Raw genomic sequence first — 12,752 nt, 5'->3', positions numbered from 1 at the left:
TTTAACTACCAGAGAAGGAACTCCCCAAACTTCTCATATTACAAATATATTCATATGATTTTGTTGCTTCCTCAAAATCTTTACTCAGTTTTTTTCTTTACAATTTTTACCAATCACTATTAATTATTTTAGAACTCCAAATTTAAATATCACTTAATTTAAATTAATTCTGATTCAATTCAGTTATTCAATTCCTTAGGCCTCCCTCCAGCAGAAAGATAAGGATTTTAATCCTCACATAAAAACATAGGTTATAAAATACTTTTGTAAGAAGATGACCTATGATACACATATAGATTTACATAAAACTTACCAAGTTAATTTCAGTTATAGCAAAAAACTTGAGATGACACTTAAGTAATCAGTTTCAAAACAGTGCATATCAATTAAGTTGTTTCCACATTAATGACATACTGACTGCACAAGAATGAGTATAAAAAGATTGAGTTTATTGTAGCTTGAATCCCTGGGTTTCTGCTTTCTTGGGGGTGTTACCTTTCACCTGGGACCTTTTTACAAGCACACCCTCCTGGCCTGCAATATACTGAATTGGATGTGTGGTGATTGATATAGTATTTGCTGTTAAACTGCTGGGCAGGGTTTAATATTGCCGGTGGGGGTGTGATACCAATAAAATTTGAGTCTTACTCTTAGAGAGCAGGGGAGAGAATAAAGATAAGCTGATTAGGTGGAAGATGAAACTGATACACCTTGCAGTTAAGAGTAAATTTAAGAGTTAAGATTGAATTGTATAGGAAAGGGATGGCCAGTGACCTACAGCTATCTTACCATCAATAAAGCTTTTGAGTTTTAAGTGACCTAAGTGCATTTACTGAAGCATTCAATGAAAAGGAATGGTCCACACAAAGACTGTTTCCTAATGTGTAATTTGTTCAAGGACAAATGTTAGAAATGTACCCTTTGATTTCTGGTCATGAGGGCAGCTCATCGGCAAATGTATAGAGCTCTGAAACTGGAGTCAGGAAAACCTGAGTTCATATTGTACCTCAGACACTATCTGTGTGACTCTGGGCAAGAAATTTAACCTCAGCCTCAGTTTCCTCATCCTTAAAGTGAGTATAATAACAGTAAGTATCAGATGAGTTAACATATGTAAAGAACTTTGCAGATCTTAGAGCACAACACAAATGGAGCATCATCTTCATTGTCACTACTAACAAGCCTTGAACCCTTTTTTTCTTTTTTAAAAAAATATTTAAAAATCCACCCCCCTCCAGTTACATGTCAAGAAAATTTTTAGCATTCATTTTTTACAAGATTTTGAGTTCCAAATTTTTCTCACTTTCTCCCTCCCCTTCTCTCTTCTGATAATGGTAGACAGTTTGACATAGTTTATATGTGTGCTATCATGTAAAAGTATTTCTACATTAGTCACTATTATGAAAGAAGAAACAGATCAAAAGGGGGAAAAACCCATGAGAAAGAATAAAGTGAGTGAAAAAAAATATGCTTCAATCCGCATTTACAATCCATCAGTTCTTTATCTGGATATAGATAGCATTTTCCTATATCAGTCCTTTGTACTTGTCTTGGATCATTGTGTTGCTGAGAAGAGCTCAGTCATTCATTACTGATCATTGCACAGTGTGGCTGATACTGCATATGGTATTTTCCTGGTTCTGCTTGTCTCACTTTGCATCAGTTGGTACAAGTCTTTCCAAGTTTTTCTGAAATCTGCCTCTTCATCATTTTTTATTGCACAGTAGTATTCCATTACATTCATATACCAGAGTTTGTTCAACTATTCCCCAATTGATGGTCATCCCCTCAGTTTCCAATATTTTGCCATCATGGAAAGCTTCTGCCCTTTCTAAAGGAGAATTTTCAACAATTTCTCTTTTATGCACAATTCTATATATGAATGCACTTGGTTTCCAGAGGCTGTGGGGTATAGTGTGAAGACATGGGCATCAAAGATCTTTTTTTGTTGTCTGTGGTTGACTTTGTGTTATGGTAGGTAGTCTTTTCTACCTCTTTGGGCCTCAGTATTTTCCTTCCTTCCTTTCTTGGCCAGGGTTACACAGATAATAAGGCTGGATTTGAACTCAAGTCCTCTTGACTCCACCTTGCTGCCATCTGTAAAATGAGAAGATTAGACTTGGGTTATCCTCAAGGTCCTTTCTGGTTCTAACAGCCTATAATTCTTTTCTTCTCATGACTTGCAGTCAGTCTTCAAATATTTGTTCAAACTGGATTCATTGAATTTTTTCTGTGTCAATGCATCCCATATCCTCTTATTCTCCACCCATTCTTACACAACTCTTTGAAAAACTTTTCTATATTCACTGCCTTTACTTCCTGTTCTTTTACTTTTCAACCCTTTGCAGTATGGCTTTTGATCTAATCATTCAACTGAAACTTCTCTTTCCAAAGTTAGCAATTATCTCTTAATTGCCAAATCTTTTCTCAGTCCTAGTCCTTCTTAACCTATCTCTTGCTTTTGACACTGCAGACCACTTTCTTCTGGATATTTTATACTTTCCAAGTTTTAATGACATCACTCTTTCTGGCTCACCTTCCACCTAAACGTTTATTCTGCATCCTTTGTTGGCTTATCATTCATATCTTGCCTCTATCTGGGAGCTCCTCAAAGTTCTTCCTTATGTCCTTTGTTCTATAGGTTCTTTCTCTCTTGGAAAAATCATAAGCTCCCTAGGGATTTAAACTTCATGTCTACTCTGGAAAAAAAACTTTATTTTATTATTTGGATAGCTTATTAATCATGATAGTTTAAATCTAACTTTATGTTGCAAGAGATTGTTTGAACCTAGATTGTTACCCTGTCCTCAGTGATTTTCCAGGAATGCCAGAGATAGCTGCAAGGAATTTTAGGTTCCCCCAGGTCCTGGAGCCACCCCAAAATGTTTTGGCTCCTCCCAAACTTGTGTTTTGGTTTCCCCTTGTGTTTTGGCTTTGCCCAAATTTTATCGAATGTTTATATTTACTGATAATCCATTTAAATCTACTTTGCTTTCAAGCTGCCCTCTCTTGTGATTTGTCTTAATTCCGGATATAATGTAACCCCCTGCGTGTTTCTCCCCACCCTCCAAACCTCCCATACCCTTTCTGGCTTACTGTCTTGTACCTAACAACCAATTTCTTTCTAAAACTGTTTCAGATTTTGAAATTTTGTTCTCATGAATGACATTATGCAGATGACTTCCAGATCTGTATCCCAGACAGCTCTCAGCCCCACTAACTTTAGCTCTGTATCTATTGGATATTTCAAACTGGATGTTTTGGAGAATTCAAACTTAAAATATCCCAAACTGAACTCATTATCTTTTTCCCTAAACCAGAGGTTCCCAAACTTATTTGGCCTACCACCCCCTTTTCTTTTTTTACCTTAAATGGAAATATAATTTTTCTATAAAATTAACAAAAACGAGCTGGGCTGCATATTACTTCTTTTCCTGAATGGACCTGGGCAGCAGCCTTCTGTGCTTCATCTGCAGCCTCGGGAGAGGCTGGTGGATACCCTCAGATGATACATTCAGCCAGTTCTTTCACTCTCATTCTACAGTGGCTGCTTCCGAAAACTCACACCTCTGCTTTTTTGGGCTTTTCACCGTCTTCCTCTTGATTGAATAGATCTGTTTTAATCTGAACTCCAGAAAGGGGCTCCATTGCTTGAATCCTAGATCCTTTCATCCCTATGAGGGCCCCCACAAGCCTTGACCATGAACTGTAGAGGATCTTTTTCTCTTGGGGCTTGGGTCTCTGTCTCCAAGGGTTACAGTCTCAAACAAGCTGGCTGTTTTTGGTGTCCTTAGGACACAGGTGAAGCCAGCTGAGAATGGAGGAAAGACTGGACTTCCTGCCCCCTTAAAAAAAATTAATTAGCGCCTCCCTGGAAATCTTTAACCCTTTAAAGTTTTTTTTAAATTCGCGTCATTTCAAAAAAAAAATTTAAAACATGATGCATCTTAAATTTAATAATTTATTGTAAATTTATGGTTTTTTTCCCTGCATTGAAATTTTGATGACACAGTAGTGCATCATGTAACTGTATAGTATCATATTGCAAACAAGTCATTACACACACATACTACTGCCGATGCATGCTGGACTTCCTGACAATGCCCAACATACTCCCCTGCCCACGCTTGCTTGTTAAGACCTGTCTTTGGACTTGACCACTGATCGGGTGTAACTTGCCTTTTTTGTGTTTATTTGGAAAATAATGTAATCACTATGACTTTAACTCTTATACAACAGATGAAACATATATGAATCATTTTTCAAAATTTTCTTCTTTCCTTGTGCTCCCACTGCCCCCTTATTTTTATTCTATGCCCCTCAATTGCACCTGAGGCTATTATCGCTTTCCCCTTCCTTCCCCCCAGTAATTCTGGTACCATCCAAGGGGCGGTATCACCCACTTTGGGAATTTCTGCAATTCCTCCTTTCTTCCAAACTTCACTATTAGTCTCCTGTGTTTGCAACTTTGGGATTATCCTGGGTTCTCTTTGTAATTGCATGCGTTTATAATCCTGGAGCCAGGAATAGGGTCAGGATTGGGAAGGGAATGAAGGCTGACCTTGACCTCTCTAGAAAATGGAGGCTCCAGGAGCAACTCACCAGTGGGAGAGGAGGGAAAGCCTTACAGTGTGATGTCCTGATTTGAGGAGGACCTAAGTGCTGAAGGAAGTTCCAGGGTAAAACCACCTGATATGGAAATCCTGAAGCCAGGAACAGGACCAGGAGAAGGGTGTTTCATAAACTGATGCCACTCTGTTTTTAGCTTTATGTCATCCCATTCTCCTTCATTCATTCTGCATTCCAGCTGGAGCATATACTCTGTTTCTGGAACACTCCATGTGCTTTTCTCTTTCTGTATCATGTTCAAGCTGTTCCTGTACCTGCAGGGTTTCTCTCCCATTATTGCCTGAGTTCTTGTCTACCTTTAACACTAAAAGGGGTTGGGGAAGGGGCAGTGAACAAGCATAACCCCAGGAGAGTTTTGTTGTTCTTCAGTCATTCAATTGTGTCCATTTTTTCATGACCCCATTTTGGCAAAGATACTAGAGTGGTTTGCCATGTCCTTCTCCATCTCATTTTACAGATGAGGAAACTGAGGCAAACAGGATTAAGTGACTTGTTCATAGTCACACAGCTAGTAAGTGTTTGAGTCTAGGTTTGAACTCTTGAGGATGTCTTCCTCACTCCAGGCCTGGCACTCTTATCTACTGTGTCACCTAGTGGTGTTGTTACTATTCCCATTTTGAAGTCAAGGAAATTGAAGCAAATAGAGGTTAAGAAAACTTGCTAGGGGCCACACAGCTGATAAGTGTTTGAGTCTGGATTTCTGACTCCAGGCCCAGTGCTCTATCCACTGAACTACCTTCAAAAAGACAGGAATTTAAGAATACCTTGAAGGACTTAATTTGTATCAATTGATGCAGTGCATTTTTTTTTAAATTTATAAGAGAAAGAAAATAAAGCTAAAATGAAAATTTTTATTTCAAAGTAATATAACAAAATTTTTATGTCATTTGATACATCTGGTCATTTTAGTATTAAAACTCAACTCATGGGGGTGGAGCCAAGATGGCAGCTGGAAAGCAGGGACTTGCTTAAGCTCCCCTGCCCCAGGTCCCTCCAAACACCTATAAAAACTGTCTCTGAACAAATTCTAGAGCTGCAGAACCAACGAAATAGCAAAGGGAAGAAGGGCTCCAGCCCAGGACAGCCAGAATGGTCACTGGGAAGGGGCTATCGCATGGAGCTGGGAGCTGAGTGGAGCAGAGCCCAGCATGGGCCACATCAGGACCAACCAGACCAGGAGCTGGGCAGAACAGGCCCTAGCACCCTGAATCAGTGAGCTGTGGCAGTTACCAGCCTTGTCAACCCAAAAACGCCAAAGACAACAGAGAAGGTTAGTGGGAAAAGCTGCAGGGGACAGAGTGAAAGGAGTTAGTGGTTGGCCACCCCCCGGGGGAGACAGAGGTGGTGCAGCTCTGAGGCTTCTTCCAGAGCTACAGCTGCAGTTGCTTCCAGCCCCAGCCCCAGAGGTGGATTACAGTGGGAGTGCAAAGCCTGCTTTGCCCTGCCTGGGTCTGGGCCGCAATCCTGGCTGGTGGTTCTTGGGAGAGAAGGAGCACTAGTGTGGCAGAGCTTGCTGTGCTGCTCCTCAAGCTTGGGACAAAGTACTCTCTACTCTACAAGCAGTTATACCCTGACAAAAAGCTCAAGGGTCAAGTAGTTGGCTGGGAATATGAACAGGCAGCAAAAATGGTCTCAGATTCAGACTCAGACTTTGGAATCTTTTTTTGGTGACAAAGAAGACCAAAACATACAGCCAGAAGTCAACAAAGTCAAAGAGCCTACATCAAAAGCCTCCAAGAAAAATATGAATTGGTCTCAGGCAATGGAAGAGCTCAAAAAGGATTTGGAAAAGCAAGTAAGAGAAGTAGAGAAAAAATTGGGAAGAGAAATGAGAGTGATGTGAGAAAACCATGAGAAACAAGTCAATGACTTGCTAAAGGAGACCCAAAAAAGTGCTGAAGGAAATAACACCTTAAAAAATAGACTAACGCAAATGGCAAAAGAGCTCCAAAAAGCCAATGAGGAGAAGAATGCCTTGAAAGGCAGAATTAGTCAAATGGGAAAGGAGGTCCAAAAGACCGCTGAAGAAAATACTACCTTAAAAATTAGGCTGGAGCAAGTGGAAGCTAGTGACTTGATGAGAAACCAAGATAATATAAAACAGAACCAAAGGAATGAAAAAATGGAAGACAATGTGAAATATCTCATTGGAAAGACCACTGACCTGGAAAATAGAACCAGGAGAGATCATTTAAAAATTATTGGACTACCTGAAAGCCATGATCAAAAAAAGAGCATAGATATCATCTTCCAAGAAATTATCAAGGAAAACTGTCCTGATATTCTAGAGCCAGAGGGTAAAATAGAAACTGAAAGAATCCACTGATCGCCTTCTCAGAAAGATCCCAAAAAGAAAACTCCTAGGAATATTGTCGCCAAATTCCAGAGCTCCCAGATCAAGGAGAAAATACTGCAAGCAGCCAGAAAGAAACAATTTGAGTATCGTGGAAACATAATCAGGATAACACAAGATCTAGCAGCTTCTACATTAAGAGATCCAAGGGCTTGGAATATGATATTCCAGAGGTCAGTGGAGGTAGGATTAAAACCAAGAATCGCCTACCCAGCAAAAGTGAGTATCATGCTCCAAGGCAAAATATAATATGGACTTTCAATAAAATAGAGGACTTCCAAGCTTTCTCAGTGAAAAGACCAGAGCTGAATAGAAAATTTGACTTTCAAACACAAGAATCAAGAGAAACATGAAAAGGTAAACAAGAAAGAAATCATAAGGGACTTACTAAAGTTGAACTGTTTTGTTTATATTCCTATATGGAAAGATGATGTTTGCAATTCATGAGACCTCAGTATTAGGGTAGCTGAAGGGAATATACGTACAAATATACATATACACACACGCACACACATATATACAGACACAGAGGATGCAGGGTGAGTTGAATATGAAAGGATGATATCTAAAAAAAATAAAATCAAATTAAGGGATGAGAGAGGAATATATTGAGAGAGGGAGAAAGGGAGAGATAGAATGGGGTAAATTATCTCACATAAAAGTGGCAAGAAAAAGCAATTCATTGGAAGGGAAGAGGGGGCAGGTGAGGGAAAATGAGTGAGTCTTGCTCTCATTGGATTTGACTTGAGGAGGGAATGACATACACATTCAATTGGGTATCTTACCCCACAGGAAAGAAGGAGGAAGGAGATTAAAAAAGGGGGGAAGATAGAAGGGAGGGCAGATGGGGGAGGAGGTAATCAAAAGCAAACACTTTTCAAAAGGGGCAGGGTCAAGGGAGAAAATTGAATAAAGGGGGACTGGATAGGAGAGAGGAAAATATAGTTAGTCTTTCACAACATGAGTATTGTGGAAGGGTTTTGCATAATGACACACAGGTGACCTATGTTGAATTGCTTGCCTTCTTAGGGAGGGTGGGTGGGGAGGGAAGAGGGGAGAAAATTTGGAAGTTTTAAAAGCAGGTGTTCAAAAAAAAAGTTCTTTTTACATGTAACTGGGAAATAAGATATGCAGGCAATGGGGCATAGAAATCTTATCTTGCCCTACGAGAAAGTAAGGGCAAAGGGGTCGACGGGGAGTGAGGTGACAGAAAGGAGGGCTGACTAGGGAACGAGGCAATCAGAATATATGCTGCCTTGGAGTGGAGGGAGGGTAGAAATGGGGAGAAATTTTGCAATTCAAAATCTTGTGGAAATCAATGCTGAAAACTAAAAATATTAAATAAATAAATAAAAAAGAAATGGACAAGCAGGATGCTGTCAGAAAAACCTGGAAAGACTTAAATGAACCGATGCAAAGCGAAGTGAGCAGAACCAGGAGAATGTTGTAAAGTGTTGTAAAGAGCAATATTGTACAGTGATCAACTGTGAATGACTTAGCTATTTTCAGCAATACAGTGATCTGAGACAATTCTGAAGCACTTATGATGAAAAATGCTATCCATCTCCAGAGAAAAAACTGATGGAGTCTGAATGCAGATTGAAGGATACTTTTTCTTTATTTTTCTTCGTGGTTTTTTTTTTTTGGGTCTGTGTTTCCTTTCACAACATGACTAACATGAAAATATGTTTTGCATGACTGCACATGTATAATCTATATCAAATTACTTGTCTTCTCAATGGGGGTGAAGGGAGACAATTTGGAACTCAAAATTTTAAAAAAAACAAATGTTAAAATTTGTTTTTAAATGTAATTGAGAGAAAATAAAATATTAAATCACTAAAAGTAGGTATTTATAAATAGTAATAAATTCAAATGAGAATAACAGTGGTAAGTTAATCTGTCAAACTATATCAATAAATATTTATTGAGTGCCAAAAAAAATTAAACTCATGTACTTTCTCTTCCATGAATGCTTTTTGATTTTTTCCCCTTTCAGATTCCATGTGGTACTTAACTGCACCTCTTTAATGTGCCTGTCCTAGAACCTAAAACTCAACTTTCTAATCTGTAAAGTCTGGATTATAATTAAGCTATCCTAGGATTGTGATGAGAAAGTGCTTTGTAAACTTGAAAAATCTATGTTAAATGAATTGTTCTTATGGTAGCACCCCATCTGGGTTCACCCAATTCCTTCTATTCTAGTAGGATGATTTCCTTCAGGAGGGTCATGACTATTCCTTTCAGGGCCCTAGGAATGACCCTAAGGGGCTAGGATTTTTACTAATGTTATTCACCAACCAATACCAATTATGTTTTAATTAATTAATTAAATTTAAATTTAAAAAAATAATTTAATTAAGATAATTATCTTTAATAAATACCATTTAAAATGGTATTTATTGAGAAGATCAAGCTACAACAGAAGTTACTAAAAAAAATACTCTTCCACCTTAACTCTCTTCCCACCCCCAATCCCAATATTATGTCTCTTACAGAGAATGGGCCCAAACTTAAAGTAGTGTCTGTAAAATAATTCTGTCATTAGTCTTCTGGAATTGAAGTTGGTCATTGTATTGATCCAGATACATCCTGCTTGTGTAAAATGGAGCTTCAGCAATTTTTTTTTCTAGTAGAATGAAGTTTCTTCATCTTTTTTATCTTTAAAAAGTAATTTGGCTCAAGAAAGCCAGCATGTTTCACAGTAATATTGACGGCTCTGCCTCCATGTCTTCACACAATTTTGCCAAGTCCTCCTTTTAATAGATTTTTAAAAATTGACTTTTTTTGGTTAACAACTTGAAAAGATATGCAAAATTCCTTACTCAATTTCCCCATATATAGGACTGCATGCTCAAGTATCAAGTGGTATACATATTGAAGAAGTGTCCACTTTTTTTTGGCTATGGATTATAGACCTACATTTTGTCGTGACATCAACTGGTCTGTGAGAGGTATTGCCATAAATAGGTTCGATATTAACAAATCTTCTCTAACATTATCAACAACATTTACTTTTACGTATGCATGTATACATGTGTGTGTGTGTGTGTGTGTGTGTGTATAGTCATCAAATGCACATATGTCACTTTATTTGTAATATAAAGGAAGATTTTGGTTTGTTAATCAATGCAAGGTTTTCAGACAGATGGACAGTTTTCTTTTCCACTATATTTGATATCTCTAAGTGGAGTTATTTGAAACTGCTTTGGATATCATTTTCCAAGTATTATTTTGACCAAGTCAATAGTTGCAGGTAAGCATCTGTGTTTCTCCTTTGAAATGAAGCTTTTTACATTTAGCAATTCTTTAAACAGCTTTCTGTGATGCAAGCAATTCTTTTGATATCACAGATATGGAATTAAAAAAAGCCAGCTTTTGCATATTAAAAGCATCCAATTTTATTAGAAAATAATCTTGCCTTGCTAACATATTCAACATAATACACATTTGAGATATTTGAGGTTTCATGATAACTGCAGCTAAAACGCATTTGTATAAAGCAACCTGTGGGTGGTGATGGTGGTGGTAGGTGATCGTTGTTGTTATTGGTGTCTCCATTAATTATAATACTTGTGAATCCCAAGATAGATACAGTGAATTGCATCATACATACATACGTACATACATACGTATAGATAGTTACATTTGAATTTCAAGCTATTTCCATCCCTCTTTCTCAGTCCCTGCACTGGAGAAGGCCAACATTTGATGCAGGTACGTATGTGAAACAATACAATACATAGTTCCATATATCAGTCTTTCTTTGGAGATAGATAGCATCTTCCTTCATAGGTCCTTTGTAGTTAATTTGAATATTCATATAACGGAGAAAAGCTTAGTCGTTCATATTTACTCTTCAAACGATATTGCTGTCACTGTATGCTGTGTTCATTTTACTCTTTGTTCTTTCATGGGAGTCTTTGCATGTTTTCCTAAAATCAACTTGTTCGTCATTTTTTACAGTACAGTAATATTCCATCACAATCATATACAACTTATTCAGCCATTCCCCAATTTCCAGTTCCTCGCCACCACAAAGCTACTATGAATATTTTGGAACATAGAGGTTCTTTTCCCCTGATCACCTTGGAAAACAGACCAGATTGCTCTCGAAAATGGTTTCATCGGTTCACAGTTCCACTAACAGTGTATCAGTGTTTCAATTTTTTCATATCCCCTCTGACATTTGTCATTTTTGCCTTCTGTCATTTTAGCCAATCTGATTAGTGTGACATGGTATCTCAAGGCTACTTTAATTTTCATTTCTCTAATCAGTAATGATTTACAGTATTTTCCGTATGATTATATATAGCTTTGATTTCTTCCTTCAAAAACTTCTGTTTGTATCCTTTCACCATTTCTTAATTGGGGAGTGGCTCATATTCTTATATTCTCCATATATTTTAGATACCAGGTCTTTATTCAAGAAACTGTGTATAAAAATGTTCCCCGTAATTTTCTGCTTTTCTTTTAATCTTGACTATGTTGGTTTTATTTGCATAAAACTTTTAAGTTTAATATAATAAAAATTGTCCATTTATATCTCACAATATTTTCTCTCTTCTTTGTTTCTCCTATCCAAAAGCATGTTAGGTGATATGTTTCATGTTTTTGTAATTTACTTATGATATCTCCCTTTATATCTAGGTTATGTATCCATTTTGACATTCTCTTGAAAAATGGTGTAAGATTCTGGTCTGTAACTACTTTCTGCTACACTGCTTTCCACTTCTCCCAGTAATTTTTTAAATCAAGTAATATGTTTTTATCCCCAAAGCTTAGTCTTTACATTTATCAACACAAGGTTACTCTAATAAATTACTACTGTCTATTGTGTAGCTGCTCTATTCTACTGATCCACCATCCACAATTCCTTAGGTCAGTACCAGATAATTTTGATAATTACCACTTTCTGATACAATTTAAGACCTGGCACTGCTAGACCTCCTTCCTTAACATTTTTACTTTCCTTTTAGTTAGTTCCCTTGATATTCTTGACCTTTTGTTCCTCCAAATGAATTTTGTTATTATTTTTCCTAACTCAATAAAATAATTTTTTTGGTAATATAATTGGGATGGCACTGAATAATTTGATTAATTTAGGTAGAATTTGTCATTTTTATTATGTTGGCTTGGCCCACCCACGAAGTGAATTATATCTTAATTTGGGCTTTTAGCTTTGTTTTTCTGTATTTCTACTATTTGAACTCTCTTATCTTTGCTTGTACTAATTTGAGCTGCTCAGTCAGATTTTCTCTTCCAATTGTATGTTATGAAGGGATATTATTTAATATTATTTCATCTATAAAATTAAATATGCATATAAGACAAATTAAACTTAATTACTAAAAAGCATTTATCTGTTTACTATTTTCATTTTTTCAGGTATTAAAAGGTTGAAAAATTTTAATAAACCAGCATATGGTATTGGACTTGCCAAAATCAGTAACATTGAGAAATATAATAGATGTTATGATACTTTGAATGTACACACAAGGATTGCTAACTTTGAATTTATACAATTCATGTTTAAATGGAGCAAGAAGCACAATGATGCAGTCTATGTCATGAGCCTAAAGCTACCAATGGGTTGGTCCTTTCATTTGTACAGACTCCATTAAATAATCACTGAGCAGCATTAATTGCCTCTTGGAGAGGAGTTGCTATGTTGAGTATGCTTTTGTTAACTTGAATATGAACTTTATTTTAACTGTGAAAGAAAGGGCTTATTTATATCAAAGTTATATTTGAAAAATAGCCAGTAATT

General features: G+C 37.0%; 1 protein-coding gene across 1 annotated transcript in view; it reads left to right on the top strand.

Moving 5' to 3' along the window:
• The window catches only part of TTC39B (tetratricopeptide repeat domain 39B), a 145,480-nt gene that overhangs the window by 79,340 nt on the left and 53,388 nt on the right, over window positions 1–12,752 (top strand). The window lies entirely within an intron of this gene.

The sequence above is a fragment of the Trichosurus vulpecula genome, chromosome 9 (genome assembly GCF_011100635.1).
Source record: "Trichosurus vulpecula isolate mTriVul1 chromosome 9, mTriVul1.pri, whole genome shotgun sequence".
Lineage (NCBI taxonomy): Eukaryota > Metazoa > Chordata > Mammalia > Diprotodontia > Phalangeridae > Trichosurus > Trichosurus vulpecula.
The sequence above is the reverse complement of the archived record's forward strand: the minus strand, read 5'-3'. Positions and strand labels throughout refer to the sequence as shown.